Raw genomic sequence first — 23,746 nt, 5'->3', positions numbered from 1 at the left:
CTCATCTCGTTCCAACACATTTCCACGTCACTTGACGATCTCCTCCCCCAACTTTAGGGCGTTCCTTTCCCACTTCTGCCTCCGAGGGTGGAGGCCTTTCCTTGTCATCAACCTCTAGGTTCTGAGGACCATCCTCGGAAAAGCTGAACTGGAGCTCAGGGTTCAGCACGGCTGCTTACGGAGCAGCCTCGCAATGGAAACCTGGTTCGAGCCTCTCGCAGGGTAAGTGCTAAACACACACACACACACACACACACACACACACACACACACACACACACACACACAAGGAGGGCTGGAAAGGGAGAGAGAAGGCTCACAGAAGCATTGGGACTCAGCGGAAGCGATGCCTTGGATAAAGGCTCTCGGAACCGCGGATTTCAGGAGCTTTCCCAGCTTTTGGCGACCCTAGAGGGGGTTCCATCAACCTTCATGTGGTCTCCATGGGACCATGACAATTGACAGGAGCCACTCCACTCCCTTTCAGGTCAGAAAAAGCCACTGAAGCAGCCAAGTTCAAGTACAAGACAAATAAGCGTGTTTTTAAATGAATGGGTTATCATTTCCCTTTTGGAACTCGTTTCTGAATGGTTTCTCTTACAGCACGTCACTAGGTTTCTGAATCTTGTACCTCAAATAGCAAACAGTTACTGGCTTGGGGTTTGGTTTGGTTTGGTTTGGTTTGGTTTGGTTTGGTTTGGTTTGGTTTGGTTTGGTTTAAACGGTTTGGTTTGGTTTTTATCTAATTTTTTTCTTTTTTACTTTTTTTTTCTTTTTATATACCACTTCCTGCCTCTCCCAGTCACACCTTCCCACATCCTTCCCTCCCCTTCTCCTCTGAGCGGGTGGGGACCCCCTGGGTATCCCCCAACCCTGGCACTTCAACTCTCTGCGAGGCTTAGGCACTTCCTCTCCCATTGAGACCAGACAAGACGGCCGGACAGAGCAGACCCCATCTGCTGCACACGTGCGTGCGAGGAAGCCTAGATCCAGCCGGTATATGGTCTTTGGTTGGTGGTTCAGACTCTTAGAGCCCCATGGGTTCAGGTTAGTTGACTCTGTCTTCCTGTGGAGTTCCTATCCCCGTTGGGGCCCCTGCAAAAAATTTTTTAAAGCAAAATTTCTAATGTTCAAAAACCTTAAAGCGTTCTGTTTCATCTTCTGCCTCCGGAGACTCTTCTCGCACAGAAAGCCGCGTCAGGGAATCCCTTTCCCACTCCACTCCCCAGTAAGTCAGATTTGGTAAACACTGTTAAGTTTTTTTTTCAATGTGTAGGAGGAAAAAGTTAGTATGTCCGAGCTATACAGAAGAATCAAGCGATAAATAATTAAATCTTTATTAAACTTGCAGGGAGGAAATTGTTCGCTCGGCCCTCCATTGAACATTGGAGCACTGCTTATTAACAGTGGGATCACTGCCCACTGTTCACTAGTCCTCCTTCATTTTAAGTCAGTTAATAACATTATTTCTGCTGTTAATATCTGAGTCGAGAAAACGATTTGCACACAGCCACTTAAGTGCACACAGTTTGCACTTTGCATAGTTACACTTAAGTAACTGTTAGGATTCTCATAAGACATCAAGGCTGATAATAAAGATATATAGATATATACACATATACATATGTGTATACATATACATAGTATATATATGTGTGTGTGTGTGTATATATGTGTATATATATATATATATATATATATATATATATACATATATATATATATATATATACTCAGTTTTATGAGTTGCCAAACTTTCAAGCTTTACATGAGAATAGTAAGGACAAATGGGTTTGGCTTTAGAAATCAAGGAATCAGTCGTTATAGACCCTCATCTATAAATACAAAAGCTTCAGGAAGTTACATGATCAAATAAAGAGAAAGGGGCTCATAGAGTGTGTTTCTTTTAGTGAGGGAAAGTATTTCATGTAGGGAACTTGTAGGAAGGCCATGGGTTCTGGGTGCCACTACAGGAGCAATGGTCTGATCATGAGAGCCTAAAGCAGGTAGGTAGATCAGTCGAGTCCAAAGTAAAATAGAAACAGATTTCAGTTTCAATTGGGAAATGACAGTTTAGAAAATGGAGAAGTTTATGCTATGAATCCCAGCAAACCATTTTAAAACATTTTTTACTAGATATTTTCCTCATTTACACTTCAAATGCTATCCTGAAAGTCCCCTATACCCTCAACCCCCCACCCACCTCCCACCCTGCTTCCCAGCCCACCCACTCCCGCTTCCTGTCCCTGGCATTCCCCTGTACTGGGTCATAAATCTTCCCAGCAAACCATTTTTTAAAAGTACCTTTGTGTGCCCTAGGCAAATTATTTTTTTTTCTTTTTTCCCTTCCTCTTGTACAAGGAAATGTTGTTACAGCATTGGGGGAGGTGTAGCTGAAAATTTCTGAAGGTAGGACCAGGAGTGGCGGTTTATACTTTCAGTCCCAGGACTCCGAAGGCAGAGGCAGGCAGACCTCTGTAAGCTTGAGACCAGCCTGGTCTACATAGCAAGTTCCAGGACAGCTAGGGCTACATAGAGATACCCTGTCTCAAAACAAAACAAAGCATCATCATCATCAACATCATCATCATCAACATCATCAACATCATCAACAACAAAACAATTTCTGAAAGAGGAATATTTATGTAACATGTATGGTTAAAAGTTAGCAGTTGTCTCTGCCTGTGGATCCCCCATCCATAAATGGACAGCCTTGTCTGGGCTCAGTGGGAGAGGATTGTCTAGTTCCTCTGTGACGTGATGTGAAGGGATAGTGCGGTGGAGAAGTAAGGGGATGGGGACTGACACTCAGAGTGGGGCTTCCCCTTCTCAAAGGAAGGAGGGGGGATGGGGGTACTGGGAGAAGAGGAAGGACTGATAATAGGTTGTAAAGTAAATAAATATATAAATACACAAATTTAATAAAAAAGTTAGCAATTCTCTATAAACTACCTAGTGAAATTTACTTATTTAGAGACAGGGTCTTGGCTGACCTCAAATATACTTGAGTGCTGTTTTACAGGCTTGGGCAACTACACTCAGTTTTCTCTACAAAAAATTACAGGGGATATCTCTTTGACTAAGCAATTCAACTTCTGAAATTTATTCTATAGATGCAGCTTCACATTGGTAAAATAGCCAGTTTACTAGCATCACCCCTGAAGCCTCGTAATAATAAAAGATGTAACACTTCAATGATCATACGTGAAAAGGATGTAAGATAGGCTTCCCTGTTATTTATTTCACTGTCACATAAAATAATTAGGCCTATCTAGAAAATTCAAAAAGCAAGACGTATAGCTATCTCTCTGAGTCACAGAACATTAATACAGGACATATTCCTTCTACCTGTGTACTATTATCAACTTTTAAAACAAGTTTGTGAGCTAGCTAATAATAATAATAAATATCACAAATAAAACAGGCCTGATGGGGACATTTTTCTAGAGATGACTACTATCTTCCATTTGATGAGGTTTGTGTCACTATCAAAGCCAGTTGTTTAATGAAGAAAGTCAGGTATAAGATGCATATGTGTAAATTCAGTCTAAAACTTTTCATTTTAGAAGTAGCTGTCCACGCGCTTCTTCTATACAAACAAAACAAACAAATAAAAACCCCAAAGTTGTTAACCGTTCCATCATGAAAGTATGGAAGAATGGATTTACTTTGTACATGGAAGATTACCATTTACTGCCAGGGTTGTGTTAAATATGTTTTACAAATTAACATGCCAGGGAAGATGGCTCCGCAATGAAAAGCATTTGCTACTCCTTTGAAGGACCAGATTTCAGTTCCTAGCACTCATGCTGTACACATTAGGAGGTTCACAACATCTTGTATTAAAACTGCAGGGATCCAATGGCATCTTCTAGCTTTCACGGACACACACACAAATACACATACACATACACATAAAAAAACTAAAATTCAAAAAGCAAAAGCAACCATGTTAATTGTGCATGACAACGTGTAATATTTCCACACACTAATACGTGTAGAAATCAAATAAAGATGCTTAATATTTTCTTCTTTCATTTCTTTATGTCTCAAACCTTTGAGTATTGCTCTTCTAGATCTTTCACATATATGTACAAATATAAATTTGAAGACACTGTGACGTATAGCTATCTCTCTGTGTCACAGAACATCAGGACAGGACATATTTATTCTACCTGTGTGTTGCTATTAATTGTTTTAATTGTTTATATTTATTTATTATATGTAAGTACACTTTAGCTGTCTTCAGACACCCCAGAAAAGGGCATCAGATCTCATTATGGATGGTTGTGAGCCACCATGTGGTTACTGGAATTTGAACTCAGGACCTTCAGAAGAGCAATCAGTGCTCTTAACCACTGAGCCATCTCTCCAGCCCCCACTATCAATTTTTAAAACAAGTTTGTGAATTAGCTTAAAAAAAAAAAAAAAAAACCACAAGTGAAACCTGCCTGAAAGGGACATTTTTCTGCAGATACCTACTACACCCCATCTGGTGATGTTTCTGTAACTGTCAAATTACATAAACAGGAAAAGAAAGAGAAAAAAAATCAATCAAATAGTTATATACCCAAACCTTAGGCTCCTCATTGGTAAAATGGGAGCCTGAGGCCTACTTTGCAAGGTAGATATTTAGGTTATATAAACAACAGCAATTCATCTCAGAGAAGTACACACAGAGACACTGATACACACAGTTCTGTAACATACTTTGAACAGGAAGAATTTAGAATACCTATAACTTCTGCCCACCCACCCAAGATTCAATATTAACTGCAAGCCACATCTTCATGAAGTGTTTATTTTTTATATTTTTTAAAGATGTATTTATTGTTATATATAAGTACACCATAGCTGACTTCAGATGCACCAGAAGAAGGTGTCAGATCTCATTACGGATGGTTGTGAGCCACCATGTGGTTGCTGGGATTTGAACTCAGGACCTTTGGAAGAGCAATCAGTGCTCTTAACCACTAAGCCATCTCTCCAGTCCCTCATGAAGTGTTTATTAAATGAGCATTTCCTGTCAAGGACTTGTTGGCACTTGGACACAATAGTAAGAAAAACAAACAAACAAACAACAACAACAACAACAAAAACCAAAACCAAAACCAAAAGAAAACTGTGGTGTTTGAGAAGCAGTCCACAGATTGTGTATGTAAGCCTTTGCAGTTAAGCAATGCAGAACAGCATCATTTTTCTTCATTGCTATTCCTCAAGGGTATCTGAAGATATCATTAAACTGGATGAGTTCTTCATGATACATGGCTCTGTTTGGTGCATTTTATTTCCTCTGAAGTAGCATCACTACATAGTATGTACTCTTTGGTAACTGACTATCTTAGTTAGGGTTTTCAATGACTTGATGAAATATCAAGGACCAGAGCAACTTGGGGAGGAAAGGGTTTATTTATTATTACCCTGGATCGTACTCCACTGAGGGAAGCCAAGGCAGGAGCTCAAATCCGGTGGGAACCTGGAGGCAGGAACCGATGCAGAGGCCATGGAGAACTGCTGCTTAATGGCTTGCTTCTATGGCTTGCTTAGCCTGCTTTCTTATAGAACTCAGGACCAACAGCACCCAGGATGAGATGAGCTTAAGAAAATGCCTACAAGCTTGCTTGCAGCCCCATCTTATAGAGACATTTATTTTCTCAATTGAGGTTCTTTCCTCTCAACCATAGGTTGACACAAAACTAGCCAGGATATCGGCTAAAGCACCCAATTGGAGATTTTATTTATTATTATTTTATTTTATTTTATTTTTTTATTTTTTTGGCAAGGCAGAAAAATTCTCCATCTTTTACATTTTATCAGAAAAGTTGTCATCATCTCTCTATTGTGGAATCTTCTGTTTTCCTCTTATAAAGCACTGTCCTCCAATTAAAGGAACGATCTAATCATATTTAGAGCTTACAATCTAAGATAACATCCTTATCTTAAGATCTGTGACTTAATTATATCCTTGGAAACTTCTTTTTTCATACAGTCACTAGTCCCAGGAATTTAGATCCGGATATCTTTGAAGCCTGCAATTTTAGAAGATTATCCTGGTTTATCCAGGTGGGCCTGCTGCCATCCTCGGGATCCTTAGACGTGGGACAGGAAGACAATCAGAGAGAATAATATGAAGCAGATTTAGCCCAATATAGCTAGGTTTTAAAATGTAGGAAAGGTGGGGTGGGGCGGAAGCCAAAGAGCATGTATAGACTCTAAAATATAAAAAATAACTATTCCCAGAGTCTCCAAAAGGAATGTGTGCTGTCTATGCAGGGATTTGCAGCAAAGTAAGATCTATTTTTTTTTTTATTTTAAAACAAACAGATTTATTTATTTATTTATTTATTTATTTATTTTATGTAAGTACACTGTAGCTGTCTTCAGACACTCCAGAAGAGGGAGTCAGATCACATTACGGATGGTTGTGAGCCACCATGTGGTTGCTGGGATTTGAACTCCGGACCTTCAGAAGAGCAGTCGGGTGCTCTTACCCACTGAGCCATCTCACCAGCCCCCAGTAAGATCTATTTTTTGTACGTGTGAGCTCCAGAACAATGAATTTACATGGTCTTAAATGTATTTTAGGACATTCATTGTCACAGCAGGAAATTAATACAGAGAGAAGAAAGGTTCTGTACTGGTCGTTATCTAAGAGTGATCTCCAGTAACTTCTCATATCGCCTCCTATTTGAGTGTATGGGAGCATCACGCATCATTGGGCAGTTGGTAAGAGCAACAGCCAGTTACTGCCTGTTAGAATAACTACACCCCAGTGAACATCAGATCTGAGTATATGAGTTGCACTCACCACTGATGGGAACACAGAACCCACATCTGCTTTGGAAGATGGCTTGACAGTCTAACAATTGCTGGTCTCTGTAAGTAATTGCTAAGTATTAGCAGCAACCAAAATGACATTAGTTAACAGATAAACTGGAATCTATTTTAGGGGTACAAAGATATGATGAGTTGCTAGCCCACAAAAAAATGTAGAAGAGCCTTCTTTTCCACGGGGAAAGAAGAGGAGAGAAGAGAGCATTATTGCTGTGGTCAGTAAGTGCCCTTGAGTCTAAAGCAGATTTTAAGGTTCTTACCTCTCTATGTTCTGAGGGCTTTTTGTTTTGTTTTGTTTTTGTTGTTTGTCTGTTTTTTCTTTCTGCCTCCTACTCCTCTTCTTCTTCTTGTTGTTGTTCTGCCTTGGCCACGCCCTATTAGAGTGTTTGTTTTCTCCTTGAGACCCTATTAGAAAACGTGATTGTTACTAGTCACTTACTTACTTGCAGAAGGGATACTGGAAGTTACTTGACTCGCACATTCTGCAAGCTAAGTAGTTATTACATAAGTGTAGACCCTGCAGTGAGAAGATAGAATTGGTCTTCTTGGCACAAAATACACAATTTTGTCAGGTAATAACCTAGCCTTTAGAATACAGAATACAACCTGGTTGTATTCTGTCCATATTGGCCTGTATACCTATCAGGATCTTTCTAGCTGGTAAGCTATGGCCCTGGTCTCCAACAGCATATTTTATGTTTCTTCTTCCAATTCAAAGTTTCCACGTAATCTCAGTTCTCTTCTTGTGAAAGCCTGACTTGTAACGCATGTTACAAACACCCAAATCTCCTTGTGCAGATACTCTTAGCATCATCCCTCTGTTGATTTTTTTAGTAGTTGAAGAAAGTATTTGTCCTTGTTTGCTTTCTGTTGCTGTGGTAAACATCATGACCAAAAACAGCTTAGGAGAGGGAAGGGCTTATTCGACTCACACTTCCAGGTCATAGTTCATTGCTGAGGGAAGTGAGAGCAGAAACCCAAGCAGGAATGACAGAAGCAGAAATTTCAGAAGATTTTCAGAAGAGCTGCTCACTTCCTGGCTCATGCGCAGCTAGCTTCCATAGGCAGCTGAGCAATCCCTTAAATGAAGTTTGCTCTCCCCAGGTGTCTCAAATTGACAAAAAACACTAACAACCCCCGTATCCTTTCTGGTCAATGATCAAACTTCATCCTAATGGAAAATTAATACACCATTTTGACAGCACATTACTTCTTTTCCTTCTTGATGAGACACAATCCCTCATTCCTAGTTACTCACACAGAGAACTGTGCTTTCTCTTAATTTTCTTGAAACTTAAATATATTTAGTAATTAAATAAAAATGTAGACATTAATATGGTCTATTACCAGATACCTAACAGTTTTTATTGTATAACAGAAACAGCTTTGACCAGCTTCCGTTCTCCCCTTCAATTCTAATATGTTCTACTTCTTTCTTTAAAAAAAAAAAATACACAATATGGCAACAGTTACAACAATCCCAGGTAGGTCAGTGTACTGGTTGATTTTATGTCATCTTGACAAAAGCTAGAGTCATCAGAGAGGAAGGAGGCTCAGTTGAGGAAATGCCTCTATGAGAGTCAGTTCTAAGGCATTTTCTCAATGAGCGATCAATGGAGGAAGGTCCAGGCCATTGTAGGCGGTGGTATCCCTGGTTTTGGGATCTATAAGAAAGCAGGCTGATCCACCCATGGGAAGCAAAGTAGGAAGCAGGACTCCTCAGTGACGCTACATCAGCCCTGCCCTGCCCTGCCCTGCCCTGCCCTGCCCTGCCCTGCCCTGCCCTGCCCTGCCCTGCCCTGCCCTGCCCTGCCCTGCCCTGCCCTGCCCTGCCCTGCCCTGCCCTGCCCTGCCCTGCCCTGCCCTGCCCTGCCCTGCCCTGCCCTGCCCTGCCCTGCCCTGCCCTGCCCTGCCCTGCCCTGCCCTGCCCTGCCCTGCCCTGCCCCCGGGTTTCTGTCCTGATTTCTTTTGATGATGAACAGTTATATGGAAGTGTAAGTCAAATAAATCCTTTCCTCCCCAACTTGCTTTTTGGTCATGGTGTTGGTCACAGCAACTAGAAACTCTAACTAAAACAGTTAGCCATATAGTCTGGTTTACATCACTGTCATCATTTGGAAGAATTCCAGGCAAGCTAAACTTCTCTATCTGTAGAAGTTTGCAAGTGTAACTGAGCATTTGGGATCTGCCAGTTAGTCTTTTGAACTAAAGCATTGGCAAATGTAGAAAATGTGTATGCAATGGTTAGATTTTTTTAAAATTCGGCTTACACTTCCATATCACTGTTCATTATCAAAAGAAGTCAGGGAGGAACTCAAGCAGGGCAGAAACCTGGAGGCAGGAGCTGATATAGAAGCCATGGAGAGTGCTGCTTACTGGCTTGCTCCCCATGGCTTGTTCAGTCTGCTTTCTTATAGAACCCAGGACCATATGGCCAGGGATGGCACCACCCACACAAATGACCTTGTAGGGGGCATCAATTACTAAATAAGAAAATACCTGACAATGGGACTGACTACAGCCCGATCCTATGGAGGCATTTTCTTAATTGAGGCTTGTGTCAAAATGACATAAGACGATGAAGCATAACAACCAAACTACAATTCACAGAACCACAGAGTTTAGATAAAGGGACTGTGTATCAGGGAAGGCATGTCAGATAGCTTTCCCTAGGAAAGGGAGGTAGAATAGATAGTTATGGATGGATGGGGGTATGGCTGGAATGAGAGGATCAAGTGGAGATGGGGAAGAGGGAGGGAATATGGGAAAAGACAGCTAAAATTAAGGGCCATCGGAGGGATAGTATAGAAACACAATATAGTAGATGGTTTCTAAAATATGCACACATACCAAGGTGATATAAATGAAACCACCAAATAATTGGGGAAGACAGAGCCCCAACTAGCCATATTTTGTCACCAAATGAAGCTTCCAGGACCAAGACTGGGTTACATCTAATTGAGTTATTGTCCAAAGAGGTCCTATGGGAATCCTCAAACCCAGGCTGTTGCCAAGATTATACTTTCTTCTCCACAAAATGAGACAGAGCCCTATTGCTGAAGACAACACATATACAACTCATCGAACATAGAAAGGTCAAGCTGGAACCTACATAGAACCTTCACGCATATGTGCTAGTGTCTTTGGTACAGGAAGGTTCTCTTCACACTACCAAAGGAGAAACATAAGCACCAATCCAGTCACAACATCTTTGATTTACAATGATGTTCTGCCTGTAAGATACATAAATGCAATGGTGGCACAAAATTTGTGGGAGTAACCAACCAATATCTAGCTTAACTAAACCCTCACCCCATGAGATGCAATCCATACTCAACACTGCTTAGCTGACAAGAACCATAGACTACATAGCCCAGGGATCCTGGGTAAAACCAAATACTACTGTTCTTTAAAAAAATGGAGGAGAGAGAGAGAAAGAGAGAGAGAGAATCATATGTAACAATAAAATGACTTCTAGTGACATTCTGTTATACTCTAGAATCTTCCTCCTGTAGCAGATGGGAATAAATACAGAGAACCACAGACAAGCATAACACAGAGTGAGGGATCTTGGATCCCTAAATGGGATATCTTTATCAAATCTCTTCCCTCAGAGGTCATGTAAGTAGGAGGAAGAGGAGGCATAAAGAGTGTAAGAGCCAGAGTGGGTGATGGACACCAAGAAAACAGGGTCCTCTAAACCAGCATAACCAAAGCCCAGAGACTGAGGCAGTGTGCACCAGATGGGGTCCTGAAGTCGAAAGGAATAGTGGCCATGTGCCTCATTCCTAAGCCAGAAGCAACTTCCAACTGATAAACACTTGCAAATGGAAGCTTAATTTCCTCCAAAGGTGAAACCTTTTTTATTGTTTTGTTGTTGTTTACTTTACTCTTATATTTATTTTTATTTAGTTTTTTTTTCCTCTTTTCTCTTTTCTTTTTTCCTTTTTCTTTCTCAGTGTTTCTATGGGATCTATGCGCTTGAGACCAGCCTGCTTTACAGAGCAAGTTCCAGGACAGCCAATCCTGGACAGAGAAACACTGTCTAGAAAAACAAAGGCAAAATAACTTTTTAAAAAAAGTGTATTGGGATTTTTAAATGTCTTTATTTATTTATTATAGGTAAGTACACTGTGGCTGTCTTCAGACACACCAGAAGAGGGCATGAGATCTCACTGCAGATAGTTGTGAACCACCATGTGGTTGCTGGGATTTGAACTCGGGATCTTCAGAAGAGCAGTCAGTGCTCTTATCCACTGAGCGATCTCTCCAGCCCCCGACAAAATAACTTTAATATAATCTATGTGTCTGAACAACTGGCTGGAAACAGTTCTTAAATTTAACATTTGGATCTCACTATATGGTTTGTGTTTGTTAGATTTTTTTAAAATTCGGCTTACACTTCCATATCACTGTTCATTATCAAAAGAAGTCAGGGAGGAACTCAAGCAGGGCAGAAACCTGGAGGCAGGAGCTGATATAGAAGCCATGGAGAGTGCTGCTTACTGGCTTGCTCCCCATGGCTTGTTCAGTCTGCTTTCTTATAGAACCCAGGACCATATGGCCAGGGATGGCACCACCCACACAAATGACCTTGTAGGGGGCATCAATTACTAAATAAGAAAATACCTGACAATGGGACTGACTACAGCCCGATCCTATGGAGGCATTTTCTTAATTGAGGCTTGTGTCAAAATGACATAAGACGATGAAGCATAACAACCAAACTACAATTCACAGAACCACAGAGTTTAGATAAAGGGACTGTGTATCAGGGGAGGCATGTCAGATAGCTTTCCCTAGGAAAGGGAGGTAGAATAGATAGTTATGGATGGATGGGGGTATGGCTGGAATGAGAGGATCAAGTGGAGATGGGGAAGAGGGAGGGAATATGGGAAAAGACAGCTAAAATTAAGGGCCATCGGAGGGATAGTATAGAAACACAATATAGTAGATGGTTTCTAAAATATGCACACATACCAAGGTGATATAAATGAAACCACCAAATAATTGGGGAAGACAGAGCCCCAACTAGCCATATTTTGTCACCAAATGAAGCTTCCAGGACCAAGACTGGGTTACATCTAATTGAGTTATTGTCCAAAGAGGTCCTATGGGAATCCTCAAACCCAGGCTGTTGCCAAGATTATACTTTCTTCTCCACAAAATGAGACAGAGCCCTATTGCTGAAGACAACACATATACAACTCATCGAACATAGAAAGGTCAAGCTGGAACCTACATAGAACCTTCACGCATATGTGCTAGTGTCTTTGGTACAGGAAGGTTCTCTTCACACTACCAAAGGAGAAACATAAGCACCAATCCAGTCACAACATCTTTGATTTACAATGATGTTCTGCCTGTAAGATACATAAATGCAATGGTGGCACAAAATTTGTGGGAGTAACCAACCAATATCTAGCTTAACTAAACCCTCACCCCATGAGATGCAATCCATACTCAACACTGCTTAGCTGACAAGAACCATAGACTACATAGCCCAGGGATCCTGGGTAAAACCAAATACTACTGTTCTTTAAAAAAATGGAGGAGAGAGAGAGAAAGAGAGAGAGAGAATCATATGTAACAATAAAATGACTTCTAGTGACATTCTGTTATACTCTAGAATCTTCCTCCTGTAGCAGATGGGAATAAATACAGAGAACCACAGACAAGCATAACACAGAGTGAGGGATCTTGGATCCCTAAATGGGATATCTTTATCAAATCTCTTCCCTCAGAGGTCATGTAAGTAGGAGGAAGAGGAGGCATAAAGAGTGTAAGAGCCAGAGTGGGTGATGGACACCAAGAAAACAGGGTCCTCTAAACCAGCATAACCAAATCCCAGAGACTGAGGCAGTGTGCACCAGATGGGGTCCTGAAGTCGAAAGGAATAGTGGACATGTGCCTCATTCCTAAGCCAGAAGCAACTTCCAACTGATAAACACTTGCAAATGGAAGCTTAATTTCCTCCAAAGGTGAAACCTTTTTTATTGTTTTGTTGTTGTTTACTTTACTCTTATATTTATTTTTATTTAGTTTTTTTTTCCTCTTTTCTCTTTTCTTTTTTCCTTTTTCTTTCTCAGTGTTTCTATGGGATCTATGCGCTTGAGACCAGCCTGCTTTACAGAGCAAGTTCCAGGACAGCCAATCCTGGACAGAGAAACACTGTCTAGAAAAACAAAGGCAAAATAACTTTTTAAAAAAAGTGTATTGGGATTTTTAAATGTCTTTATTTATTTATTATAGGTAAGTACACTGTGGCTGTCTTCAGACACACCAGAAGAGGGCATGAGATCTCACTGCAGATAGTTGTGAACCACCATGTGGTTGCTGGGATTTGAACTCGGGATCTTCAGAAGAGCAGTCAGTGCTCTTATCCACTGAGCGATCTCTCCAGCCCCCGACAAAATAACTTTAATATAATCTATGTGTCTGAACAACTGGCTGGAAACAGTTCTTAAATTTAACATTTGGATCTCACTATATGGTTTGTGTTTGTTCCAGCGTACCTGTGAAGCTAGTCTCTCTAAATCAAAGCATTCTCTCATCAGAGGGAAGACTCAATAGACTCAAGAAGTTAACCACATTAATAAGACTGATGAGTCTCCCCCTAAGTCACATATGCAGTAAAAAAAACGTCAGTGCCAGGAGAGACTCCCAGTGGAACCGATTTCAAGTTGCTCAGTGAACTCCTATGATGCAGTTTTCTAGGCCTTTGAAAGGGCTTTGGGCTGGGCAAATAATCTCCACCCCTTCTATAGCCTTCATGGTTTCTGTATTTTCATTAGAGCCCCTAGGCGTCCATCCGGCATCCCTACAGGTTCCCATCTGCCCAACCAAGCATGACTGCCTGTCTTCACAGTTTCTGTCTCCAGGCAAAACTCGCCAACAGTGGTATGCAGGGTGTGCCTCAACTAGGGATCCACTCCCAGAATGTTCTCTTGCAGTAGAGAAATGTATACCATTTATTATTGCCCACCAGACAAGAGTACTATGTTTTACATGCATGCTCCATCCTTCGATACCCATATTTCTCTCTATGATCTAGGGAGACACCATCAATTAAGGTACCCGTGGCTTCAGTATCCACTAAATCCTAAGTACATTAGTAGAGGACTAAAAAAACCCTACAATTCAACATGGGGTCTCTGGTTATTATGCATGGCCTTCATTTATAAGCAATGAGGTGGTGGCCACCCCACCAGGGTAGTAGCTAGGTTGGTTCCCATCCCACAGAAGACTTTTTTCCTCCTGTAGCAGGAACTGGTGTGAGGACCTCTTGTATTCCCCTCACCTTGTCTTCTTCTCCCTTTACCCATTCATAGCTAGTCTGGCTGTAAAGCCTTCTAGAGCCTCATGGGCATGGACTTTGACTTTCTATCAATTCTTTCCCTGGAGACTCAAGCTCAGCGCCAATCTTGCTTGTTTCTGAGTAACACAGACAGGGATCCACTGTCTGCTGTCTTTTTCTCTCATCTTCTCTGTGCTTCAATACTTTATATGAATTCAATTTATATGTGTATCTAGTTAATTCGGGTCTGCCAAAGCCTCTCATACCTTATAGAGCTTGTCATATCATGGGACTCAGCAAAGCCAACTAAGCCTTATACCAGTCCTGAATGAATACAATCTCCAAATGCATCAGTTTCTTAATAAGTCTCATTCGACCCAGTGAAATATGCACACAGCATTGCCAGTCTCATGCTAATTCCTGCTGTCTGTCTGCTCTTTCTCTCTTGTTTTCTAGTTTTTGACATTCGGAGATGGAGGGATGTCAGATGTGATAACAGAACCAGAATCAGGGGCTGGTTTCCTTCAGGTTGCTACAGGTTATGCCTTCTGTGTCCTATGAAGGGATGGATGGTTACATTATTGTCCCTCCACTTGCAGCACAGGCTCTTTCATTGTTCTTTTGTGTTTTGTCCTAATTCAAACAGTTCAAGTACTAAGTACTCCTGGATTCCCATGATTTCTTAGAGCCATTGTCTTAGTCAGGGTTTCTATTCCTGCACAAACATCATGACCAAGAAGTAAGTTGGGGAGGAAAGGATTTATTTGGCTTACACTTCCATGCTGCTGTTCATCACCAAGGAAGTCAGGACTGGAACTCAAGCAGGTCAGGGAGCAGGAGCTGATGCAGAAGCCATGGAGGAATGTTCTTTACTGGCTTGCCTCCCCTGGCTTGCTCAGCCTGCTCTCTTATAGAACCCAAGACTACCATGCCAGAGATAGTCCCACCCACAAGGGACCTTTCCCCCTTGATCACTAATTGAGAAAATGCCTTACAGTTGTATCTCATGGAGGTATTTCTTCAACTGAAGCTCCTTTCTCTGTGATAACTCCAGCTATGTCAAGTTGACACAAAACTAGCCAGTACAGCCATTATGAAAGCCCCCATCTCTATGTTAAGCATGGATTTTTTTTTCTCTTCTGTATGAAAGGTTGTACCTGATGGGTATCTTTGATCACTTTCATCTTGCTCTATTTGTTCTCAATATTTGGCCTTTCACAGGTACCAAGTGTTTAGATCCAAGAAGGGCATTTTTGAGCACAGTTTTAACTTGATCTTCCACCAGCCAGTGGGGTTGCAAGCAGGGGAGTCCATGGATGACTCAAAGGCAGCTGCATCACCAAAGAGCCTATCTCAGTGTGGGTGATGACTCAAGCTGTAACCCTGAAGTTCCTGGGACTTGAAGGTAGCACAACAGATCAGAGAGCTGCCTCTAGGCAGCTTGGTCAGTCCAGGAGTCTCGCTCCCCAGCAATTGTTGACATCTTCTATAACCTTGGGTGAGGCCTCATGAGTCTTGTAAGCTTAGGTTTTCCTGGACTTTTAGGGTTTGTTGACTCAGTCTCCTGAGCCTTCTTCCTCCCTCCAGAAGGGAATGTTTCAATTCAGAGGAAATGACTGTACTGCCGTTGGCTATTAAGAGTCTTTTACTTCTTGGTATAAAAAACTTTGAGATCTATTTGTAAATATAACAAAATAATTCATTTGGATTTTCTTTGCCACTATATTGTATCTGAGATCAAGTTGAGAAAAAAACTGATGTTTTGACCATACTGAGTCTTCTCAATCATGAAATGAACATGGAATATCTCTCAGGTTGTATCTCTTTGATATTTTTAAAAAGCTCTCTCTCTCTCTCTCTCTCTCTCTCTCTGTGTGTGTGTACGTGTGTGTGACTGTGTGTGTGTATGATGCTCTGTGTGTGTGTGATGCTCTGTGTGTGTGTGTGTATGTGTGATGCTCTGTGTGTGTGATTCTGTGTATATGTGTGTGTGTGTGTGTGTGTGTGTGTGTGTGTGTGTGTGTGTGTGTGTGTGGTATGTGTGTGAGTATAGGCAGGCACACACCATGGCACACACATGGAGGACTGGTTTTCTCCCTTCGCTTTGTTGAGGACAGGTCCCTCTTGTTATTCCTACTGTGCTGTGTACTCCAGGCTATCTGTCCCTTGAGCTTCCATGTAATTCTCTTGTTTCTGCTTCCACTCTTTCTGTAGGAATTACATGTGGGATTACACATGTGTGCCCTATATCCAGCTTTAAAAAAAAAAAACCCTGTGTTCCAAAGATCAAACTCAGGTTGCCAGGCTTGTGTGGCAAGTGTTTTTATCTGCCAAGCCATCTCATTGGCACAGTCTTTCATATTTTTAAAGGCAATTTTGATTTTCCCTTGGATTTTATTAAATGTTATATTTTATTACCTACGTGCCTCACTTTTGAAGGGTATTTGTATAAATCTGTGGTTTTTATTCAAATTTTCTCTTGTTGATTGGTAGAAAATCTTAACTTTCACATATTAACTCTGCAGCCTTCAACTTTACTATACCTTTTGACTTCCATTTTCTGGTTTATCTTTTTGGATTTTCTACATTAAACAGTTATGCTGTCTGTGAACAAACAAGCTTTTCACCATTCCCAGTCACTGTGTTTTTTCATTTATTTTCCTTCTCGTATTACCTAAAATTTCCATTATGATGTTTAAAAAACAGTAGTGAGAAGGACTTTTCTCTAGAGACATTTGCCTTTCACTGCAAGTCTTTGGTTAAAGATTATTTTCATTGACAACTTTCTTTCCCCTCTCCTCCCCTCCCCTCCCCTCCCCTCCCCTCCCCTCCTCTCCCCTCCCCTTCCCTTCTCCCTCTACCTCCTTCTCCTCCTCTTCCTCCTTCTTCTTCTGGTTTTCCAAGACAGGGATTTTCTGTGTAGCCTTAATTGTCCTAGAACTTGCTCTATAGGCCAGGCTATCTTTGAACTCATAAAGATAGGCATTTCTCTCTCTTTTTTAAAAAATATGAAATGTGTTATATTTACCTGTTTATTGCATTTTTAATAATAAAGTATTATTATGATAGGCACAACTGTACAAATGAAAATTACTGTAATATCCATATACACAAACAGAATACATGGAGTATACCCCCATCTGTTACCTCCCTGCTTCCTCTTAGAAGTCCCCTTTATAGACTTTAACACGATCTCTTTACATTTTTTCCATAATTCAACTTTATTCTATTTAAGAAATTTTTATCAGATATATTAATTTTATTTTATGTGACTGTGTTGCCTTCATGTACAAATGTGTGCTTTCTTGATGCTTGAGGAGGTAAGAGGAGACATCAGATACCCTTAAACTAGAGCCACAGATGGCTGCTGGGAATTGAACCTGAAAGAGAAGCTGGTGCTCCCACTATTTTTGTTGTTGTTGTTGTTGTTTTGGGGAACTATAATTACATCATTTTTTTCCTTTCCTTCTAAGACCTCTTTATTCACTAATTGTGTGTGTGTGTGTGTGTGTGTGTGTGTGTGTGTGTGTGTGTGTGTGTGTGTAAGTACAACATGCTCAGGCTCAGTCTGAATGTTAGTGAATGTGTGTTTTCAGGACTGACCATTGGTATTGGTATTGGTAACCAATTGCCGTGCTATTCCCTGGGGAAGGTGATTATTTTTCCGTTTTCTCTGCAGGTCTTAGTTGCCTATAGTTCTTTGTGTAGTGTTGAGGCTCTGTGGGCTTTCTCCCATCTACTTCAGCATGTCTATTGTTGTTGGGCTGTCATGTTGGTAAGACTTTATGGGTATAGCTTCTGTCATTTCTAGGACACACAGTCTCACAGCAAACTCTCTGATCCTCTGGCTCGCACAGGCTTTCTTTCCCCTCTTCAGCAGTGATCCCGGAGCCTTAGGTGCAGGAGTTGTGCTGTACCTGTCTGTATTCATTGGAACTGTGCTTCACAGCTCTGCCTTTTGATGGGTTGTGCTTTTCTGTGATGGTCATTATCTGTTGCAAAGAGAAGTGTCCTGATTTGAAACCATGACACTTTCTTGTAAGAAAAGTTCTACTAAACAAACTAAGCTGGAGGTCCTACAATATCTCAACTTGCTCACAAATGGGAGAGAAAACAATATGTATGTTCACAGATGCATCAGACAGTGGAACATCATCTGTGCCTTTGCTCTGATGGAACGTTAGCTCTTGCTGCACCATCCTTTACAACACACAGGAGGCAGCCATTGCTCTCTCTGGATATGTCTCAGGTTCTTCCCTCCCATCAGTGTTGGGTTCAGAACTCTTTCTGCTCTCTAAAGTCTATGGACTACTCATTCTGTACGTCAGATGACTCAACTTGTTCTAGCTCTTGAACTCAGTCTCTCCATGAACTGTCTCATCCTGACTCATCCTCAGTGTGTCCGTAGATGCCATTTCTTGCTTTCTTGCTTTTCCCTGCCTCAAAGTCTTTCCTCTGAGTACCTTGTTCCCCACTCTATGTCACTTGTAGTTTTACATCCTAGATTATCATGACATACAATCACAAGTATCATGACCTCTATTTTATTCATTTTGACTTCCAAGTTCCTATACTGGCTTATTTCCTTTTTACCTATCACCTAATCAATGTCCACATTCTTACACAATTGAAATGGCTTTTTTTTTCCTTTGACTCTTTAAAGTTAGGGTCTCTTTGTTCTAGGAGCTAATACATAGAACAGGGGCTGACTTTAAACTCAGAAAAATCCTCCTGCCTCTGTCTCAAGTGCTGGGATTAAAGGTGTGTACCACTACATCTGCTGAAATGTTTATACTTTTATACTTGTCAAAACCCACATCCCACTTAAACACAGTCCTATTTCTACTTTATGCTTGAACTCACACAACTGAGTGGACTCACAGAACCGCTAACCCTCCTCTCCCTGTAGGGCAATGGCTACAGCGCAGACAGCCTGGTTTCCAGCTAGATCTTGAAGCCCAGGGGCCGGTAGTGATAATTCACTTACTTGGGATGGAAGGAGTTCTCTCAAGTCTCCTGGACCCTGGCTTCTGTCGGAGTTACCGCCCCCCACAACCCTCACAGGAGAGGCGTGGCTATCAGCCACTTAGGAACAGCACCAAGCCCTCTCACGTGCAAATAAGGTTTTCCCCAAACTCTCAGCCCAAGCCCCAAGAGGGGCTTGCTGTCAAACTCTAAATTACTGCCAGAACTGTATATAGGGAGAGCCATGCAGGAACTTAAAGGAATGCGAAAACTATTCCTTTGTCTGACCCTTTTGTTCCAAGAGCTGTAACACTTGGGAAGAGATCTCTCCCGAAGAGCCGCGCACGAGTTTTCCTCACTGAATTGTCTCACAGAATTGGAGTTACCGAGAGAATTGTCTCACTGAATTGGAGTTACCGAGGGACCTGGAAGGAGTGGCAGATGCTTCGTCCCCCTGCCTGCACTCACTTCCCTCGCTGGGGCCTTCCCACCCGGCCTGGATAGAGGTCTCCGTGGAAAACTTCTGGTACCTAGGCCCACATCTCCCTAGAAGGTATCATCTACTTCTTTATTCCTTTTACAGAAAGGGGAAAAAAAAACCCTTAATGTGCACAAAATTGATACATTAATTATTAATTTTTGCATGATAGCAAAAAAAGACTTTATTCCTATATTTCCCTTTCCTGTTTTCCCCTCCAGAAAATTCACTTCCCCATCTCCTCCCCCTTCCCCCTGCTCACCAATCCACCCACTCCCACTTCCTGGCCCTGGAATTCTGCTACACTGGGGCATAGAGCCTTCATAGGACCAAGGGCCTGTCCTCTCATTGATGTCTGACAAGGCCATCCTCTGCTACATATGCAGCTGGAGCCATGAGTCCCACCATATGTACTCTTTGGCTAGTGGTTTAGTCCCTGGGAGCTCTGGGGGTACTGGTTAGTTCATATGGTTGTTCCTCCTATGGGCTATAAATCCCTTCAGCTCCTTGGGTCCTTTCTCTAGCTCCTCCATTGGGGACCCTGTGCTCAGTCCAATGGTTGTCTGTGAGCATCCACCTCTGTATTTGTAGGTTTCTTGTATGTTCATGGGCATCTCTTTCTTTAGATTAGGGACTTTTCTTCTATAATTTTCTTGAAGATATTTACTGGCCCTTTAAGTTGAGAATCTTAGCTCTCTTCTATACCTATTATCCTTAGGTTTGGTCTTCTTATTGTGTCCTGGATTCCCTGGATGTTTTGGGTTAGGATCTTTTTGCGTTTCACATTTTCTTTGATTGTTGTATCAATGTTTTCTATGGTACTTCTGTGCCTGAGATTCTCTCTTCTCTTTCTTGTATTCTGTTGGTGATTCTTGCATCTCTGGCTCCTGATCTCTTTCCTAGGTTTTCTATCTCCAGAGTTGTCTCCCTTTGTGATTTCTTTATTGTTTCTACTTTCATTTTTAGATCCTTGATGGTTTTGTTCAATTCCTTCACCTGTTTGGTTGTGTTTTCCTGTAATTCTTTAAGGGATTTTTGTGTTTCCTCTTTAAGGGCATGTACCTGTTTACCTGTGTTCTCGTGTAGTTCTTTAAGGGAGTTATTTATGTCCTTCTTAAAGTCCTCTATCATCATCATGAGAGGTGATTTTAGATCCTAATCTTGCTTTTCCAGTGTGATGGTGCATCCAGGACTTGCTATGGTGGGAGAATTGGGATTTGATGATGCCAAGTAACTGTGGTTTCTGTTGCTTATATTCATATGCTTGCCTCCTGTCATCTGATTATTTCTAGTGCTACTTGCCTAATGTCTACATTCACATCTACATGAAATATAATTCTTGTTTCAAAATAGCCTATAATATTGCATCTGCTCTCCTTTTCAGATCGAAGCCCTCTATGGTTACACTTTTATCTTCAACACTGAGGAAAGTGTACTCATAGCCACAAAGATTTCTTAACACTAAGTTCAGTGACCAATTTCATTGTTCACATTTTTCCTATCACTGATGTTGAAATTTCAATGCTGTACTTTGATGAACCCCCCCCCCCCCGCCCCCATGTTCTTTCTTCAAGAGGATTCTAACATACACATTGAAATTGCATCCTTCGACCTACCTGTCACTCCTTCCTTGGCTGGTTCATCGTCTCCCATCAACCTCCCAATAAGGGGACACTCACAGCAAGTCTTGCTCTCTTCTCTGCACAGCATTCTTTTGTGATGTCCTTCAGTCTTGTGCCACAATATGGCAGAAAACGTTTTCCTTTTATGCACCATACACTAATTTCTGTCTCTATCTCAGACTTGAGAATACATGACTTTCACACCTGGCTACCTACTTATCATTTCCATGTAGATATTAATGAGGCATCTATCTTACTCAGTGTTTTATTGTTGTGAAGGGACACCATAACTGCACAGCATTTGCTTGGGGCTTGTTTATGGTTTCAGAGGTTTTTTCCATTGTCACCGTGGTAGGTACCATGACAGCTCACAGTCAGATATTGTGCTGGAGAAGTAGCTGAAAAGAAACAAGGTAAACATATAAAAACAAATTTTATTTCTATATATGAGCAATTAACACTGATGACAGAAAAATTGAAAATGCATTAAGGTGTGTAGTTACTTAGAAGTCACAAAGTTATAAATCTAGTAAAACATGCATGTGGACTTTTATGATAAATATTAAACAATACTAAGTAAAGTAGACTGAAATAACTGGACAGAGGTGCCATGTTGGTAGATAAAAGACTTATTATACCAAGTATATATATTATACTGTTGCAGTAAATAATTAGAGCGCTCTAAACTCCCAGAGGATGCACGCGCTGCTCCTAGCCACCCACCCCAATGTTCTGGATCCCAGATGGAAACACACACACACACACACACACACACACACACACACACACACACTTTATATTTTACTATGTCTTAGCTCGCTCAATGGCTGGGCTAATCCCTTGGGTTCAGGTGGCTAATACACTCTCCCTTTAATATCTCTGAATTAATACGTACTAAATCTATATTTTATCTTTGTTGCCCATGGACCCTTCTGGGCAGCCCTTCTTGGGGCCGCTTCCCATTTTTTTTGTTTTTGTTTTTGTTTTGTTTTGTTTTGTTTTGTTTGTTTGTTTGTTTTTCGAGACAGGGTTTCTCTGAGTAGCCCTGGCTGTCCTGGAACTGACTTTGTAGACCAGGCTGGCTTCAAACTCAGAAATCCCCCTGCCTCTGCCTCCTAAGTGCTAAGATTAAAGACGTGCACCACCACGCCTGGCTCGACACTTTCCTTTTGCACCTATATATTGGCCATCTCACCCTCATTCTTCCTGGTGTGCTCCATCCGTTGCCCTTCTCATGGCAGACTCCCTCTTCCCTCTCCTGGGTTTCTTGTCTGGGAATCCTAAAAGTCTCCATGCCCGCCATTAGCCACTGGCAACTTTATTTCTCAAACACAGCCAATTGGGGGCAGGCTTCCTTTAGCCTACATGTGGGACACTGGGTTTTGGGTAACATAATTAGCATGAGAACACAAGCTACTACATTCTACTTATTCTACTGAGATATAATAAGAAATATATCTTATTATAGTAAGCTAAAATAGAAATAGATAAAGATTGTTCTTTAATGGTTATATGTAAATTTAAGGTTTCAGACCATCAAAAACAATCTTGAGAGAGTTGGTTTAGAGTTGCTTTTGCTAGAGACCTGGGTGTGCCCAGCACCCACATGGTGGCTCATAAACTCCCTGTAAACTCTAGTTCCAGGAAACCCGATGACTTCTTCTGATCTCTGTGGGCATAATCATGTGTCTTAGTCAGGGTTCCTATTCCTGGACAAAACATCATAACCAAGAAGCAGTTGGTGAGGAAAGGGTTTATTCAGCTTACATTTTCCACTTTGCTGTTAATCACCAAAGGATGTCAGGACTGGAACTCAAGCAGGTCAGGAAGTAGGAGCTGAAGCAGAGGCCGTGGAGAGATGTTCTTTACTGGCTTGCTTCCCCTGGCTTGCTCAACCTGCTCTCTTATAGAACCCAAGACTGCCAGCCCAGAGATGGTCCCACCCACAAGGGGCCTTTCCCCTTGATCACTAAATGAGAAAATGCCTTAGAGTTGGCTCTTGTGGAGGCGTTTCCCCAACTGAAGCTCCTTTCTCTGTGATAACTCCAGCCTGTGTCAAGTTTACACAAAACTAGTCAGTACACCATGGTAAACATACATAGTGAAGGCAAAACACTAATATATATAAAATAAAATAATTAAATCTTTTAAAAGTTGAAAAAATTGGCATGGCTCTGTCTGCCTAATTTTAAGATAAATTATACAATGTTGATACTAAAGAACAGATGGTGGTGGTGGTGGTGGTGGTGTAAGAAAGATTGACAGGAATAGACAATCATGTAAACATCTTCAACTTATGTAAAACAAAAGTGTAAAACTTGAAGGAGGTAAGACAGTTTTTCAGTAAATGGTGCTAGGAAAATTAGCTATCCAGAGACAGAAAAGTGAGCTTGGACTCAAGCCTTATACTTTGTACAACAATTTTGTTTCAATGGATGATGTTTCTAATAATAGTATGAAAAGCTATGTAATTTGTAATGTATGATGCATTGGTGAATTGTCATATGTTGTTTGAGAAACTGGCTATGGAGGCAGGGCTGCTTCCTATGA

The sequence above is a fragment of the Mus musculus genome, chromosome 4 (genome assembly GCF_000001635.26).
Source record: "Mus musculus strain C57BL/6J chromosome 4, GRCm38.p6 C57BL/6J".
Lineage (NCBI taxonomy): Eukaryota > Metazoa > Chordata > Mammalia > Rodentia > Muridae > Mus > Mus musculus.
The sequence above is the reverse complement of the archived record's forward strand: the minus strand, read 5'-3'. Positions refer to the sequence as shown.